General features: G+C 29.1%; 3 long non-coding RNA genes across 5 annotated transcripts in view; 1 reads left to right on the top strand and 2 right to left on the bottom strand.

Moving 5' to 3' along the window:
* Window positions 1-19319, bottom strand: part of LOC126470076 (uncharacterized) — a 134696-nt gene that overhangs the window by 57586 nt on the left and 57791 nt on the right. The gene's annotated exons all lie outside the window — the stretch shown is intronic.
* LOC126470078 (uncharacterized) lies at window positions 2-15940 on the bottom strand. The gene is made up of 2 exons (XR_007586122.1): window positions 15883-15940; window positions 2-109 (listed from the first exon to the last, which is right to left on the bottom strand). It is a non-coding gene; the product is annotated as an uncharacterized LOC126470078 (long non-coding RNA).
* LOC126470074 (uncharacterized) overlaps window positions 16089-19319 on the top strand; it is a 61027-nt gene continuing 57796 nt past the window's right edge. Inside the window, exon 1 of the long non-coding RNA XR_007586116.1 lies at window positions 16089-16201. This is a non-coding gene — a long non-coding RNA (uncharacterized LOC126470074). The remainder of the gene's footprint in view (window positions 16202-19319) is intronic.

The raw sequence follows: 19319 nt of genomic DNA, 5'->3' as shown, positions 1-19319 counted from the left end.
CGGTATTTTGACCGTGCAAAGGTAGCATAATCATTAGTCTCTTAATTAGTGGCTGGAATGAATGGCTTGACGAGAAATCAACTGTCTCTTAATAAATTTTTGAATTTAACTTTTGAGTCAAAAGGCTTAAAATTTTCTTTAGGACGAGAAGACCCTATAGAGCTTAACATTTTACTTTTATATAGTTTTTTGTTTGTCTTTCTATATTTAATGATGATGTTTTGTTGGGGTGACATGAAGCATAAATAAACTCTTCATTATTATATCATTTATTTATGTTTGTTGTTTTGATCCGTAATTTATGATCATAAGATTAAGTTACCTTAGGGATAACAGCGTAATTATTTTTGAGAGCTCAAATCGACAAAGCAGATTGTGACCTCGATGTTGGATTAAGAAAAATTTTGGAATTATTTCTGTTCGACCTTTAAATTCTTACATGGTCTGAGTTCAGACCAGCGTGAGCCAGATCAGTTTCTATCCTATGATTATTAATTCATATTAGTACGAAAGGACCATATGGTAGAAATATTTTTTATTTTATTGATTAATATTAATTAGATTACTATTTTGACAGATTAATGTGTTGAATTTAGAATTCATTTATGTAGGTTTTTTCTACATATACTATTGATACTTTATGATTTATTTATGTTTATTTTGAATTTTCTTTTATTAGTTATTTGTGTTTTAATTAGTGTTGCATTTTTAACTTTATTAGAGCATAAGGTTTTAGGTTATATCCAATTTCGAAAGGGTCCAAATAAAGTAGGATTTGTAGGAATTCCTCAACTGTTAAGTCAATTTGTAAGGAGCAGCAAATTCCTATTATATATAATTATTTACTTTATTATTTTTCTCCTGTTTTTAATTTAATAATTTCCTTGGCTGTTTGAGTGATTTTCCCTTACTTAACTTATATATGTTCTTTTTCTTCTGGATTTTTGTTTTTTTTATGTTGTACTGGATTAGGTGTTTGTACCGTTATAATTGCTGGTTGGTCTTCTAATTCAAATTATTCTTTATTAGGTTCTCTTCGGTCTGTTGTTCAAACAATTTCATATGAAGTTAGTTTGGCTTTAATTTTATTAATTTTGATTATTTTAATTGGTAGTTTTAACATGTTTGATTTTATAAATTATCAGCTTTATTGTTGATTTATTATTATTTCTTTTCCTTTAGCTTTAGCTTGTTTTGCTTCTTGTTTAGCTGATCCCAACCGTACTCCTTTAGACTTGGCCGAAGGTGAGTCTGAGTTAGTTTCAGGTTATAATATTGGATATGTTGCTGGTGGGTTTACTTTAATTTTTTTAGTTGAGTTTACTGGAATTGTTTTTATAAGAATATTATTAGCTTTAATTTTTTTAGGTGGTGATTTTTATTCTTTTATATTTTTTATTAAGCTTGCTGTTATGTCCTTTGGTTTTATTTGAGTTCGGGGTACATTACCACGTTTTCGTTATAAGTTAATGTACTTAGCTTGAAAAAGTTTTTTGCCTTTATCTTTGAATTTTTTTATTTTCTTTGTTGGTTTAAAGATTTTATTTATTTCATTTATTTAGTGAAATTTTTTAAGAAAAGTTAATAGAAGAGTTAAACTTCTAGTTTTATGTTTTCAAAACATATGCTTTTCCTAAGCTAATTAACTTATTATTCCTTAATTAGTTTATCTCATGTGTTTGCAACATGAACATTAATTAAGAAGTATGTAAAGTAGATAATTGTTAAGACTTGTCCTGTTATAATATAAGGTTCTTCAACAGGTCGTTTACCGATTCATGTTACTAAGCATACAACAACTACTATATTTCAGAATAAAATCTGATTAAAAGGATCGAATTGAATACCTCGGAATGGTGTTTTATTATAAAATGGTAAAATTATTAAGATTCTAATTGATAAGAATAATACAATAACACCTCCTAGCTTATTAGGGATTGATCGTAGATTTGCATATGCAAGTAAGAAATATCATTCTGGTTGAATATGAACGGGGGTTACATATGGGTTAGCAGGTACAAAATTATCTGGATCCCCTAGGAGGTAACAATTAATCAAGCACAGTATAATTAATAATGATGTTATTAATACAAATGTAATAGAATCCTTGAAAGTAAAGTATGGGTGAAATGGAATTTTTTCAATATCTTCATTTAGGCCTAAGGGGTTATTAGACCCTGTTTGGTGAGGAAAGAATAAATGAATTGCCGCCATTGCAGCAATAATAAATGGTAGTAGAAAATGGAACGTAAAGAATCAATTTAATGTTGCGTTATCACCAGCAAACCCTCCCCACACTCATTGAACTAAATCTGTTCCTAAATATGGAATTGCTGATAATAAATTAGTAATTACTGTCGCACCTCAAAATGATATTTGACCTCAAGGTAAAAAGTATCCTATAAATGCAGTTGCTATAACTAAGAATGGAATTACTGTACCAATAATTCAGGCTTGTATGTATATGTAAAATCCGTAGGAAATTCCTCATCCTACATGTAAATATATACAAATAAAAAATATAGAAGCTCCATTTGCATGTAAGGTTCGAATGATTCAACCATCATTTACGTCTTGGCAGATGTGAACTACACTACTAAATGCTATTTCAATATTTGATGTATAATGTATAGCTAAAATAGTCCAGTTAAATTTTGAATTACCAAACATAACCCTAGTAAGGACCTAAAATTTCATCAAAATGAAATATTTGTTGGTGCAGGTAAATCAACTAAAAAGTTATTAATGATTTTAATTAAAGGATGTCATAATTGTAAGGGTTTATTCATTAGTATATTATCTTATTTTACGAATAGGCCCCTGGTTAATATTAGTGATTTTAACAACTGCTAATAGTGCTAAAAATAAATAAATTATTATTATTATTGTGATAATGAATGTTGGTCTATTATATAATTTTTCTAAAGATATTGTTTTTTCTTGATAATTGATTGAATTATCAATATTTATAGTTTCAGTATTCTTGAAAAAGTCTAAATATATTGTTATATCTAAAATAATTAATGTTGATATAATAAATACTCATATTGTTAAGGCAATAATTATAGTAATTGATTTAGGTTGAAATATTTCGTTTGATGCAATTCTCGTAATACAAATAAATAGAACTAATATACCACCAAGAAACGTTAAAAATAAAATATATGATAATCAATATCTTTCCTTTATTGTTCCTGTTATTAGTCCAACTAGAAAAGTTTGTAGGATAATGAAAAGCATTATCGGTATTGGGTGTCTTAATTTAATAAAATTAATATTTATTACGTTTGATAGTGATATAATTATTATTTTGATCATTTCAGGGGTTAGTTTATTAAAAATATCGGTTTTGGGGACCGATGATGGAAGCTTTTCCACCTCTGAAGTTTTAAAAGAGGGGCTGGACTAATTTCCGGTTTACAAGAGCGGCGTTTTTTTTAAACTATAAAACTAATGTTTATATTCTCTGTCTTTACTTCTTTATTGGTTTATTTTGCTGGTGTTTATGTTTTTTCTTCTAAACGTAAGCATTTATTAATGGTTCTTTTGAGATTAGAATATATTGTTCTTTCTTTATTTAAATTAGTTATTGTTTTTCTTATTGAGTTGATTATGATTATTTCTTTCCTGTTATTTTTTTGGTTTTTTCTGTTTGTGAAGGTGCTTCACGTCTTTCTATTTTAGTTTCAATAATTCGCTCTCATGGAAATGATTTTTTTAATTCTTTTGGTTTATTTGTATGTTAAAGTATTTATTTATAATTATTTTTTTGGTCCCTCTTTGTTTGGTTAATAATTGTTGATGGTTGGTTCATTCTTTAATATTTCTGTCTAGTTTTGTTTTTATGATTTGTGTTTATTCATTCGCAGATTTGAATATAATTGGATATTATTTTGGTATTGATTAGTTTTCTTTTAGTTTGATTTTGCTTAGTTTTTGAATTTGTTCTTTAATAATTACTGCTAGAGGTTCAGTTTATTTAAGTTCTTATCATTCTAATTTTTTTGTCTTTATGGTCTTAATTTTAATGATGATGCTTTATTGTTCGTTTGCTAGATTGACTTCTTTCTTTTTATATTTTTTTAGGCTAGATTAGTTCCTACTTTACTCTTGATTTTGGGTCGAGGTTATCAACCTGAACGCTTACAGGCTGGTGTTTATTTAATTTTTTATACTCTGGCTGCTAGATTACCTTTACTATTAGTATTATTTAGGGTTTATGTTTTTTCTAATACTTTATATTTTCCTTTATTGGTTGATTTTGGTTCTTATTATTTTATATTTTATGTGTTTATAATTCTTGCTTTTTTAGTTAAGATGCCAATATTTTTGGTTTATTTATGGCTTCCTAAGGCTCATGTTGAGGCCCCTATTTCAGGTAGAATGATTCTTGCTGGTGTTTTATTAAAGTTAGGTGGTTATGGTATTTTTCGTGTTATGAAGGTTATTTCTTATTTGGGTTTAAAGTTTAATTATCTTTGATTGTCTTTGGGTTTATCTGGTGGGGTTATTGTTAGATTTATTTGTTTTCGACAGGTTGATTTAAAGTCTTTAATTGCATATTCTTCTGTTGCTCATATAAGAATGGTTATTGGAGGATTGATGACCATGAATTGATGAGGTTGTATAGGTCCTCTTTCTTTAATGGTTGGACATGGTTTATGTTCTTCTGCTTTATTTTATTTGCCTAATATTATTTATGAACCTTTAGTAGACGAAGACTATTATTTAACAAGGGTATAATTAATTTGATACCAAGAATGGCTTTATGATGATTCCTTTTGAGATCATCTAATATAGCTGCTCCTCCTCCTTTAAATTTGGTAGGTGAACTTAGATTATTAAATAGAATTATGTCTTGATCTTTAAGATTTTTTGCTTTAATTTTTTTAGAGCTGTTTATACTTTACATATGTATTCTAATTCTCAGCATGGTTTTATTGTTATTGTTTTAATATTTATTCTTTCTATAGGTTTTTTAATTAATATTCCTAATTTGATCAGAATTTTATTAGGATGAGATTGTTTGGGTTTAGTTTCTTATTGATTAGTTATTTACTACCAAAATGTGAAATCTTATAGTGAAGGTATGTAAACTGCACTTTCTAATCGTATTGGTGATGTTGCTATTTTAATTTCTATTGCTTGAATATTGAATTTTGGTGGTTGAAATTATATTTATGATTATGATTTTATTTCTAACTCTTTTGAAATAAAGCTTATTACTATATTAATTGTTTTAGCAGCTATAACTACAAGAGTTCAAATTCCCTTTTCTTCTTGACTTCCTGCTGCTATGGCTGCTCCTACTCCTGTTTCTGCTTTGGTTCATTCTTCTACTATTGTTACTGCTGGGGTTTATTTATTAATTCGTTTCAGACCAATATTAGATACTTATAATTGTGGTTGATTCTTACTTTTAATTGGTTGTATAACTATATTTATGGCTGGTTTTGGGGCTATTTTCTGAATTTGATTTGAAGAAAATTATTGCTCTTTCTACTTTAAGACAACTTGGTTTAATAATAAGAATTTTGGCTATGGGTTATCCAAAACTTGCATTTCTTCATTTTTTAGCCCATGCTTTATTTAAGGCGTTATGTGTGCAGGTTCAATAATTCATAATTTAAAGAATTCTCCGGATATTCGTTTTATAGGTTCAATTGTTAATTTTATACCTTTAACTTCAGTTTGTTTTAATGTTTCCAGTTTGTCTTTGTGTGGTATACCTTTTTTAACAGGGTTTTATTGAAAGGATTTAATTCTTGAGATGGTTTGTTTAAGATGAATTAATTGTTTGATTTTTTTTCTTTATTTCTTTTCTACTGGTTTAACTGCTTCTTATTCTTTTCGTCTTTTTTATTATTCAATATCTGGTGATAATAATTTTTATTCTAGATTTTCTTTTGATGATAAGGGTTATTATATTTCGTTTGGTATAATTGGTTTATTGTTTGTTGGTGTTTTTGGTGGTAGCCTTTTGTCTTGATTAATTTTCCCTGTTCCTCCTGTTTTGCCTTATTATTTAAAGTTTTTAACTATTACTGTAGTTGTTTTAGGTGCTTATTTGGGTTATCTCATTTCTAATTTTGATTTTTCTCAAAATTTATTTTCTTTAAGTATACTTTCTTTTGTCAGATTTGCTGGTTCTATATGGTTTATATCCTTTCTTTCAACTAAGTTTATTAGATATATTCCTTTAAAATTAGGTTATTATTCATCTAAATCATTTGATTATGGTTGAGGTGAATTATTTGGTGGTCAAGGTTTATATAGACTATTTATTTATTTAATTGGTTATATACAGGGTTGATATGATTCTAATTTTAAGATTTATCTTTTAACGTTTATTTTTTGAATATTTATTTTGGTGGTATTATTTTTCGTTTACTTAAATAGCTTATAATTAGAGTGTGACACTGAAGATGTTAAGGAAGTATTTTTACTTTTTCATATTTATAAATATACTTATATTATTTTTACAGTGATAATGTAATGTTTTATTTAAACTATATAAATTTTAGAAATGTTAACGGAGTTTAACCGCTAATTAAAAAATATAGCAGCTTTCCTATTGGCTTTACATTTCCTTCATTGGAACTTTATAGATCAATTATATTATTAACAGTAATACGCCTCTTTTTTGGCTTCAATTAATAAGAATAATGGTATTTTATTTAGCAGCCTTCCAGGTCGAAAGTGACTGCAATATTTCGCTTCTTATTCTATTTAAGGTTGATTGATTACATCAATACTTTTTGAATGCAACCCAAATGTTACAGTTGACTACAACCCTTTATTCTGCTCATTGTAAGGCTCCTTGGTTTCATTCATGGTATAGTCGGGCTAGTAATACTATAATAAAAAATATTGTTAATACTTTTCAGATTATAATGTCTGAAGTTTTAAAAATAATTACAATTGGAAGGATTAGTGCGATTTATACATGAAAAACTACGAAAATTACTGCAATTAAGAAGAATCGAAGTGAGAATGGTATTCATGCTGATCTTTTTGGGTCAAATCCACACTCAAATGGTGATCTTTTTTCTCGGTCATTAATTAATTTTTTGATAATGTTGTTGCAAGGATTATAACAATTATTGGGATAATAAATCTAATAAAAATTCTTGTAGATAAAATCAATATTGTTTTTCTTGATTAATATCAAGCTTTCTGATGGAAGTCAAATGTACTATTTATACTAGAAAAACAATTATCTACCTCATCAATAAATAGAGATGTAGAATAATAATCATACTACATCTACAAAGTGTCAGTATCATGCTGCTGCTTCAAATCCAAAGTGGTGTCTTGGTGAGAATTGGTTTATTGAATGTCGAAATAGACATGTTGATAAGAAAATTGTTCCAATAATTACGTGTAGACTATGGAATCCTGTTGCAACAAAGAATGTTGATCCATAAACTGCATCTGCAATGGTGAAGTGTGCTTCTCAATATTCGTATGCTTGACGTATAGTGAAGTATAGTCCTAGTAATACTGTAAAGAATAGTCCTTGTAATGCTTGAGTATGATTAGATTCTATTAAACTATGATGTGCTCAAGTTACTATTACCCCTGATGCCAAAAGAATAGCTGTTTTAAGTAATGGAATTTGTATAGGATTAAAAGGTTGAATTCCTATTGGGGGTCTAGTATCCCTAGTTCAATAGTAGGTGCTAGTCTTCTTCTAAGAAAATGCTCAGAAAAATGAAACAAAGAATAGTACTTCTGATGCAATAAATAAAATTATTCCTCATCGTAATCCAATCGATACAAATCCTGTATGTAGCCCTTGGTATGTCCCTTCTCGTACTACATCTCGTCATCATTGGATTATAGTTAGTAGGGTAATTCCGAATCCGATTATAAATAAGTTAATGTTAAATAGGGGAAATCATTTTGCTAATCCTGATACTAGAACTATTGCTCCAATTGCTCCTGTTAATGGTCAAGGTCTATAATCTACTAAGTGGAATGGGCGGTTTGAGTGAGTAGTTAACATGGGTTTAGTGTACTTCTCTAGAATATAAAGTTCTTAAAATTAAGTAAACATAAGCTTGAATTATTGCTACTGCTGATTCTAAGATTAATAGAAGTATTTGCCCAATAATTAATAGTGAAATTAAGTTTATTGCTATAGATGGTCCTGTATTTCCTAGTAATGTTAATAGCAAGTGTCCTGCAATTATATTTGCTGCTAGTTGTACTGCTAGTGTACCTGGTCGAATGACATATCTAATTGTTTCTATTAATACTATAAATGATATTAATGCAGGCACTGTTCCTTGAGGAACAAGGTATGTATATATGTGATTGGTATGATTAATTCATCCAAATAACATAAATCTTAATCATATAGGTAGAGCGATTGCAAATGTTAATGCTAAATGTCTTGTTCTAGTAAAGATGTAAGGGAATAATCCTATAAAACTATTAAATAGTATTATAATAAAAATTGAGAGAAAGATGAATGTTGTTCCATTAAATGATTTTGGTCCTAGTAATGTTTTAAATTCATTGTGTAAGGTTAAGTTTGGTTTATTTCAAATAATATTAATCCGTGATGGTGTAAGTCAAAACATTGATGGGATTAATAATAATCCTTAGAATGTTCTAGTTCATTTTATTGATAAATTGAAGATATTAGTTGATGGATCAAATGTTGAAAATAAGTTTGTTATCATTTTCAATTCAAGTTTTTTATATCAATTGTTCTTTTTCTTGCTCTTTTAATAAGATTTGGTTTAAATGAGAAAAAGTTAATTTGATTAAATAAAATTAATGTAGCCAAAAATATAATGAATAGGGAGAATCATATGAGAGGGGATATTTGAGGGATTTGGATTAAAATTCCCCATCAGAAGTAGTCGTTAATTTACTATTTTTTGGTTTAAGGGACCATTACTTACCTTCAGTCATCTGATGTACTTCAAGGTGTACTAATTATTTAGTTATTTTAGATTGACACCCTAATGTTATACATTTTAACTAACTTCTTAGATTATCTTATATAATCACTTGATAAATAAGTTTACTGAAGTTCTTTCAATTACAATTGGTATGAATCTGTGGTTTGCTCCACAGATTTCTGAGCATTGTCCAAAGAACAGTCCAGGTCGGTTTATTGTAAATGTTCCTTGGTTTAGTCGACCTGGCGTTGCGTCAATTTTAACCCCTAACGCAGGTACTGCTCATGAGTGTAGAACATCTGATGCTCTTGTTAATACTCGTACTTCCATATTTATTGGTAGAATTGTTCGGTTTTCTACATCTAGAAGTCGAAATCCGTCGTTTTCTATGTCCTGTTCTGGTGTTATATAAGTGTCAAATTCTACGTCTATAAAGTCTGAATATTCGTATCTTGAGTATCATTGTCGTCCAATGGTTTTAATTGTGAATATTGCATCTACTGAATCATCAAGTAAATATAGTATTCGTAATGATGGAAGTGCAATAAAAATGAGAGTAAATCCTGGTAATGCTGTTCAGATTGTTTCAATTAAATGTCCGTGAAGTATGTTTCGGTTTGTATAGGCAATAAATAGTATATAAGTTAGGGCATAACCTACAATTACTGTGATTAATAATAACACGTCCATAGTATGATCATGGAAGAATGATAGTTGCTCCATTAATGGTCAAGCTCCATCTTGAAGGGATAAATTTGATCATGTTGCCACTAATAAATTTTTCTAATAAAAGGTCAAACCTTTATTTGTAGAGCTTAAATCTACTGCACTAATCCGCCAAATTAGAATCTAGAAATTGGTGGTAGTTCTGAGTAACTATGTTCTGCAGGCGGGTTATTTTGTAGTCATTCTGTTCATCTTCTTATGTTAGCTCTAAATATGATTGCTCGGTTTGTAACCATTCTGTCTCATATAATTACAATGAATATAACGATTCCTACAATAGAAATTGTAGATCCAATTCTTGACACTACATTTCATGATGTATATGCATCTGGATAGTCTGAATATCGTCGTGGTATTCCTGCTAGCCCTAAGAAGTGTTGAGGGAAGAATGTTAAGTTTACTCCAATAAATATAATTGTAAATTGGATTTTTAATCATGTATTATTTATAGTTAATCCTGTAAATAGTGGGTATCATTGAATAACACCTCCTATTGAAACGTCCTGTTTGAACAATTATACAAGGCTGTGCATAAACTGACATACAATATTTTTAGCGCAACGCAATCTGACTTTCAAAAATCGCTATTAAAAAGAATGGCCCTGACTAACATTAACCTGTACGTTTCACAAATCACTTACCTCACAAAAATCTTGGTTACTCGAACTACTGCAATACAGCGAGCACCACTACTGCCAGCTAAATAAAAGATTCAAACTACGGAAGGCACTAACTACTGATAGGGATAGTTAGCAAATGAAAGATATTAATAGAGAACAAACAATGTATTTACCTTAATAGTCATAATATATATAGCAGTTCATGACAAATTACAAAACTCCGCCATCTCTCTCCCCACATCCACCACTGCTGGCAGCTCACCTCCAACTGTGCAACGCTATGCGGTGTTAGCAGCCCAGCTGCCCAACACTACAATTGCGAGTATTACAACAATGCAAAGCAGCCACAGACTGCACACAACACAGCCAGTGATTTTCATACAGAGGTGGCGTTACCAATAAAAAAACCTAAACAGCCTACTTACACTATAATTGCAAATACTGCTCCTATAGATAATACATAATGGAAGTGGGCTACTACATAGTATGTATCATGTAATACAATATCAAGTGATGAATTTGCTAATACTAATCCTGTTAGTCCACCAATTGTGAATAGAAAAGTAAATCCTAAAGTTCATAATAATGGTGGATTGAATTTGAATTTGGTTCCATATAGTGTAGCTAATCATCTGAATATATTAATTCCTGTAGGTACAGCAATAATTATTGTTGCTGATGTAAAGTATGCTCGTGTGTCAACATCTACTCCTACTGTGAATATGTGATGTGCTCATACCATAAATCCTATTAGCCCATTTGATAATATAGCATAGATTATACCCAATGTTCCAAATGATTCAATTTTTCCTCTTTCTTGACATACAATGTGAGAGATAATCCCAAATCCTGGTAGAATTAAAATGTAAACTTCTGGGTGTCCAAAGAATCAAAATAGGTGTTGATATAGAATTGGGTCACCTCCACCTGCAGGGTCAAAGAATGATGTATTTAAATTTCGGTCTGTTAATAGTATAGTAATAGCTCCCGCTAATACTGGAGGTGAAAGAAGGAGGAGAATGGCTGTAATAGCTATAGATCATACAAATAAAGGAGTTTGATCTAGAGTTATAGTTTCTGATCGTATATTAATTGCTGTTGTAATGAAGTTTACTGAACCAAGAATAGATGATACACCTGCTAAGTGGAGTCAAAAAATTGCTAGGTCTACAGATGCACACCCATGTGCGATAGCTCCTGCAAGAGGGGGGTAAACTGTTCATACTGTACCAGCACCATTATCTACCATAGAAGACGTAAGAAGAAGGGTTAATGAAGGCGGTAGTAATCAAAAACTTATATTATTTTTTCGTGGAAATGCTATATCTGGTCCACCAATTATTAATGGTACGAGTCAATTACCAAATCCACCAATTATAATAGGTATTACTATAAAAAAATTATTACAAATGCGTGGACTGTAATAATAACATTTTAAATTTGGTCATCTCCAATTAGAGATCCTGGTTGACCAAGTTCAGCACGAATAAGTATTCTTATTGATGTTCCTACTATTCCTGCTCACGCTCCAAATAAGAAGTATAAAGTACCAATATCCTTATGGTTTGTTGAGAAGAATCATTTTTGCGGTAAGATGGCTGAATTTTAGGTGGTAGACTGCAAATCTACTTATGAGATGTTTCCCTCTTACCATGTTTTAGGTCTTATATTCAATTATGATTCTAGACTGCAATTCTAGAGGGGTAAAATTTTACTAAGGCCTAGAAGATTATTCTTTTAATTATTACTTTGAAGGTTATTAGTTTCATTAACTTAATTCCTTAGTATAATGAGATTAAGGTTGATGTTGAGATTAATCCTATTGCTGAAATTATTACTGTTATAGGAAGAATAATTCTTGATTTTTGAGACTTTATTTTTATAGATCATGAATTTTATGTATATGCCATAATTAGGGCTGAGAATCTAATATGTATATAATTATAAAGTGTAATTGTAGTTAATACAACCATAATGGTTATAATAGTTGTTATGTTATTTTCTATTAATGATTGTATTACAATTCATTTTGGTAGAAATCCAAGCAATGGGATAGGAGAGATAAAAATATTATGAATTTAATTTCAGTTTTTATATTTCTGGCTGAATAAATTTGGTTTATAAAAAATGGATTTATTTGCTTAAATAGTAAGACCATAATTAATCTTAATAGTGAGTAAATAATAAAATAAAGTTCTCAGATGTTTTCTCTTACTGTTAGGGATCTAATTATTCACCCTAAATGTCTAATTGAGAATATGCTAGAAGTTGGGGAAGAGATGTTTGATTTAAGCCACCTATTGCCCCAATAATAATACTTAGAATGATAATTGTTCAAATGAAAGTTCTTAGTTGAATACAATAAGATAATACCATTATTGGGGCAATTTTTTGTCATGTTATTAGTGTTCAACAGTTATTTCATCTCGAAGCTCCTATTACTTCTGGAAATCAGAAATGGAAGGGTGCAGCCCCAATCTTCAATAATAATCTAGATCTAATTATTATTGAGGGAATAAATTCTGTTTCTCACCCTATTGGATACTTTATTTGAATCAGCAAAATTGAAAATAATACTATTGTCGATGCTATTGCTTGGACAATAAAATATTTAATTGACGACTCATTTATTATTATATATTTACTTCTTGTTAGGAGCGGAATAAATGAAAGTAAGTTGATCTCAAGTCCTATTCAAACTCCGAATCAGGAGTTTGATGAAATGGACAGGATCGTTCCTATCATTAATGTTGATTGGAAGAGAAGTTTTGTAGAGTTGTGGGTCATTAAAAAGGAGAGGATTGATACCTCTATAAATGGCGTTGAACCCATCAGCTTGTTTAGCTTACCTTTTTACATTAAGGTGTATGATGCACGTTAGTTTTTTATACTACAGGAGGTAGTTTAATTCTGTCTTATGTAATTTTTAATGAAGGTAATTTTAATTTACTTGATTTACCCTATCAAGGTAACCCTTTAATCAGGCACTTCATTTATATTTAATATTTAAATTAAATTTTTTTTAATTTGTTTATGTATTATTTTGGTTATTTCTAAATTTTATATATATATATATATATATATATATATATATATATATATATTCAAATTATCCTAATCGAGATAAATTAATTAGAAATAACCAAAATAATACATAAACAAATTTAAAAAAAATGTAATTTATATATTAAATATAAATATTGAGGGAATAAATTCTGTTTCTCACCCTATTGGATACTTTATTTGAATCAGCAAAATTGAAAATAATACTATTGTCGATGCTATTGCTTGGACAATAAAATATTAAATTTTTATTTACTTGATTTACCCTATCATATTATATATATATATATATATATATATATAAATCATTTATATTAATATATTACAATTAATTAAATTTAAATACCTATAATGTTATTTTATTATTATTAAATGATTATTTTAATACATTTATTTACCTAGGATTATAGCTACTTATGTTTTTAGCGTAAAATAGATTATTATATATTAAATTATATAATAATATGTAATTTAATATTAAATATTATTATAATTGGATATAATAAATATAATTAATGATATTAAATATAAAATATTATATTACTATAAATGATTATATTAATTATAATAATATAGTTATATAATTTTCTATAATTACATTATTTAACGAACTAATATTTAAGTAAATTAATATTAAGTTAATTTTATATTAATAACATATTACGATAAATTACATAACTGTATAAAATAAATTTATTATATTATTTAATCTCTCTTTTTTATTAGTGAAGAGGAAGATTAAATAAGAAAGAATATAATACATTTATTGGTATACATGATCCATATTAATCTTTATTGATATATAATAGAGAAGTTGCTGTGGTCATACGGGGTGCGTTTCTTTTTTTTTGTCATTTTTTGTGTTTTTTTCTTTAAATATTTGAGTCTTTTATTTTTTCTCAGTTTTATAAATTTCAAATATCTTATTTTTGTTTCCAAAAGTTTTTTTTTGATTTAGCAATTGATTTAGTATCGGCATAATTCGTGCCAGCAGCTGCGGTTATACGATTGATACAAGTGAATATTATTGGTTAAAACAGTTGTTTATATTTTAGGGTTAAAATATAGATTTGTAAGGTGAAATGTTAAAATTTATTTATAACTCTTTTTATGAATCTGTGAAATTTAAATAATAAACTAGGATTAGATACCCTATTATTTTAAATGTTAATTACATTTACCAGGGTACTATTAGTTAAGGTCCTTAAACCCAAAGAATTTGGCAGCATCTCATTCCATTCAGAGGAACCTACCCCGTGATTGATAATACACGATTTACCCTACTTAATTTATTTGTTTGTATATCTCCGTTATCAGAGAATCTTTTTAGAGTTATAATTCTCAAGTTTTATAATTATAAAATATTTCAGGTCAAGGTGCAGCTTATAGTTAAGAGGAGGTGGGTTACAATAAATTTTTGTTTATAACGGATTTGATGGTGAAATACTGTTAATGAAGATGGATTTGATAGTAATTTAATTTATTTAATTTAACTGATATTGGCTCTGAGGTGTGTACACATCGCCCGTCGCTCTCATTATTGATTATTATATTTTATTATTTTAAGGTAGCTTCAATTTAGATGAGATAAGTCGTAACATAGTAGATGTACTGCAAAGTGTATCTAGGAAGAGTTTCAAGATATAACTTATTAGTAAAGTGTTTCATTTACACTGAAAATTTTTCTGTGCAAATCAGGATATCTTGATTATTTATTCTATTATATTTATTTTATGTTTGTTTAATTATTTAATAAAAATAATAATGTCGAATTTTGTCTTAGTATATTTTGTAGAAATGATTTTTTAGATTATAGTTTATTGGTAATGTAATTGTTTTATGAAATATTATTTTAAATTTTAAAAAGTAGATTTTATTTATTATCCTTTTGTATTAGGGTTTATCAAAATTTTAGTATTTACTTTACTTGTCTCGATTTGGGTTGATTTATAAACAATGTATAGTTAATGTATCATAATTATTAATAAATTATTTATAGAAGTGAGATGTTAATCGTTTCCCAAGATATTTAGTTTCTTAAGAAAAAATTTAATTTTTTGAAGTTAATTGTTTTCATTTAATTTTTTAAGTATAATTATTAACTTATTTATTCTTTAAGGGATAAGCTTTGAAGTTAATAACCTATAATTTGTTTTATGAAATATAACAGTAAGCTTTAAACCAGCTATCTTTAAGATTACATTTCAGTTCATTATTTTTTATTTTGATTTTATAAGTATTTTAGGTTTTTTATTATGATTATTGATTTAATTTTAAAATTTTTGTAATAATGATAGAATTAGTATATGTATTTGTATATAATTTTTACCTTGTGAATTTATTATAAGGAACTAGGCAAAATTGATTTCCGCCTGTTTATCAAAAACATGTCCTCTTGAAAATACTTTGAGGCCTGGCCTGCTTACTGAGCGGACTTTTGAAGAACCGCGGTATTTAGACTGTGCAAAGGTAGGATAATCATTAGTCTCTTAATTAGTGGCTGGAATGAATGGCTTGACGAGAAATCAACTGTCTCTTAATTAATTTTTGAATTTAACTTTTGAGTCAAAAGGCTTAAATTTTTCTTTAGGACGAGAAGACCCTATAGAGCTTAACATTTTACTTTTATATAGTTTTTTGTTTGTCTTTCTACATTTAATGAAGATGTTTTGTTGGGGTGACATGAAGAATTAATAAACTCTTCATTATTATATCATTTGTTTATGTTTGTTGTTTTGATCTGTAATTTATGATCATAAGATTAAGTTACCTTAGGGATAACAGTGTAATTGTTTTTGAGAGCTCATATCGACAAAGCAGATTGTGTCCTCGATGTTGGATTAAGAAAAATTTTGGGTGCAGTAGCCCAGTAATTAGGTCTGTTTGACCTTTAAATTCTTACATGATCTGAGTTTAGACCGGCGTGAGCCAGGTCGGTTTCTATCCTAAGATTATTAATTCATATTAGTACGAAAGGACCATATGGTTGAAATATTTTTTATTTTATTGATTAATATTGATTAGATTACTATTTTGACAGATTAATGTGTTGAATTTAGAATTCATTTATCTAGGTTTATTCTACAAATAGTATTGATACTTTATGATTTATATGTGTTTATTTTGAATTTTCTTTTATTAGTTATTTGTGTTTTAATTAGTGTTGCTTTTTTAACTTTATTAGAGCATGAGGTTTTAGGTTATATCCAAATTCGAAAGGGTTCAAATAAAGTAGGATTTGTAGGAATTCCTCAACCCTTTAGTGAAGCTGTTAAGTTAATTTGTAAGGAGCAGCCAATTCCTATTATATGTAATTATTTACTTTATTATTTTTCTCCTGTTTTTAATTTAATAATTTCCCTGGCTGTTTGAGTGATTTTCCCTTACTTAACTTATATATGTTCTTTTTCTTATGGATTTTTGTTTTTTTATGTTGTACTGGATTAGGTGTTTATACCGTTATAATTGCTGGTTGGTCTTCTAATTGAAATTATTCTTTATTAGGTTCTCTTCGGTCTCTTGCTCAAACAATTTCAGTCGAAGTTAGTTTGGCTTTAATTTTATTATCTTTGATTATTTTAATTGGTAGTTTTAACATGTTTGATTTTATAAATTATCAGCTTTATTGTTGATTTATTTTTATTTCTTTTAATTTAGCTTTAGCTTGTTTTGCTTCTTGTTTAGCTGATTCCAACCGTACTCCTTTTGACTTGGCAAAGGTGAGTCTGAGTTAGTTTCAGGTTTTAATATTGAATATGGTGCAGGCTGGTTTACTTAAATTTTTTTAGCTGAGTATACTAGAATTGTTTTTATAAGAATATTATTAGCTTTAATTTTTTTAGGCGGTGATTTTTATTCTTTTATATCTTTTATTAAGCTTGCTGTTATGTCCTTTGGTTTTATTTGAGTTCGGGGTACATTACCACGTTTTCGTTATGATAAGTTAATGTACTTAGCTTGAAAAAGTTTTTTACCTTTATCTTTGAATTTTTTATTTTCTTTATTGGTTTAAATATTTTATTTATTTCATTTGTAACTAGGCTGTTTAGGTTTTTTTATTGGTAACGCCACCTCTGTATGAAAATCACTGGCTGTGCTGTGTGCAGTCTGTGGCTAGTTTGCATTGTTGTCTGCCATTGTAGTGTTGGGCAGCGGCAGCTGGATGTGAACAGCACGTAGCGTTGCGCAGTTTGAGGTGAGCCGCCAGCAATGGTGGATGTGGAGAGAGAACTGGCGAAGTTTTGATATTTGTAAGAATGGATGTTATGAACTCCTATATATATTATGACTTTTGATGATATTAAGGTAAATACATTGTTTGTTCTCTATTAATATCTTTCATTTTCTAACTATCCCTATCAGGAGTTAGTGCCTTCCGTAGTTTGAATCTTTTATTTAGCTGGCAGTAGTGGTGCTTGCTGTATTGCAGTAGTTTGAGTAACCAAGATTTTTGTGAGGTAAGTAATTTGTGAAACGTATAGGTTAATGTTAGTCAGGGCCATTCTTTTGTAGGGATTTTTGAAAGTCAGATTGCGTTGCACTAAAAATATTTTTGTAGGGATTTTTGAAAGTCAGATTGCGTTGCGTTAAAAATATTGTATGTCATTTTAAGCACAGTCATGTAGAAATTGTTCAAAGGGGACGTTTCATATGTCGACCCTTAGCTGAGGATACCTCACTGGAATCTTCTGATTTTTTTCTTGTAGTTTGTGTAATTAGTGTAGCTATTGTTTATTGCTAGCGCGTAATTGTAGAGAGAATCTCTTTTGTAGTTGCAGTCTTTCTTTGTTGTACAGTAAAACAGTTGTGGCATGCATGTAGATTTGCACCAAGTATTTCGCAGCTGCGCTTGCAATTAACGACATATTATTTTCAGTGCTATGTTAATGTGTTCTCTTACATTCTGTGTTATCGTGTGAAATATTGTGACAATAACGGCGTGTGAAAAACGTAACACTAGGCTTCAAAGTAAACAGAGAAATAATTGTGACGACGAGCGTAGCTTACCAGTACTGCTGTGTAATGAATTAACAGACATTCAAAGTAGTTATTTGGTCACTGTGCATAGGGAAATGGAGCGGACGTCAAATAATGGTGTAGACAGTGAAGCAGGTAGTGAACAGGGAAGCATTATCGATCGATCGGTCGGCAACAGCTCGCCTCAGGACTCAGGAATGACAGAACACAATATTGCAAATACTGTAGACTCAGGTTTTGGGTTCTCACCGTTTCCTCAAATGAGTCAAGACACATATTCCGCTTGTCAAAATGTGAATATTGCCGGTGCAAATTCACTGCCGAAAAGCACTCAGGAACATGTTTCAGACACCAGTGCATTGTTATTACAATTAATGCAACAAATGGGACAAAGGCTAGAAAAATAAGACACAATGGAACTAAATCTTCAAAAGTTAGACACAATGCAACAACACCAGAGACAAACACAGCAACAGTTAGACACAGTGGAACAAAATCTCAAAAAGTTAGACACAATGGAACAAAATCTCAAAAAGTTAGACACAGTTGAACAAAATCTTAAAAAGTTAGACACAGTGGAACAAAATCTTCAGAATTTAGACACCACACTTGAACAAACACGTGAAGATTTAACTACTGAGTTACATAACATTGAATCGAAATGTCAAAAAGTCTGTAATGACGTAAAAACACAAATTTGTGAGCATTTTCAACCTATTTTGTCGCGGCATGAAAATGCATTACAGAATCACGAAGCAGCCATAAAAGAACTGCAAAACATTGTTCATGAAGATCATGAGACCTTGTGGGCTAAAATTGACCTGAGTTGCATCTACCGATTCGGTTACGCAACTTGCAAAAACTCAGGAAATCTTGAAGGACACAGTAGATTCGATTTCAACACAATGGACACTCTGAAACTTGGTTCAGAAAAACACACTGAGGAAATGTGTTTACTATTGGAGAAAGTAGCCGAACTTTCGGAACAGGTCACTAACTTATCTACAAAGGTAGATGA

This window comes from Schistocerca serialis, chromosome 3 (assembly GCF_023864345.2).
Source record: "Schistocerca serialis cubense isolate TAMUIC-IGC-003099 chromosome 3, iqSchSeri2.2, whole genome shotgun sequence".
NCBI classification, from domain to species: domain Eukaryota; kingdom Metazoa; phylum Arthropoda; class Insecta; order Orthoptera; family Acrididae; genus Schistocerca; species Schistocerca serialis.
The sequence above is the reverse complement of the archived record's forward strand: the minus strand, read 5'-3'. Positions and strand labels throughout refer to the sequence as shown.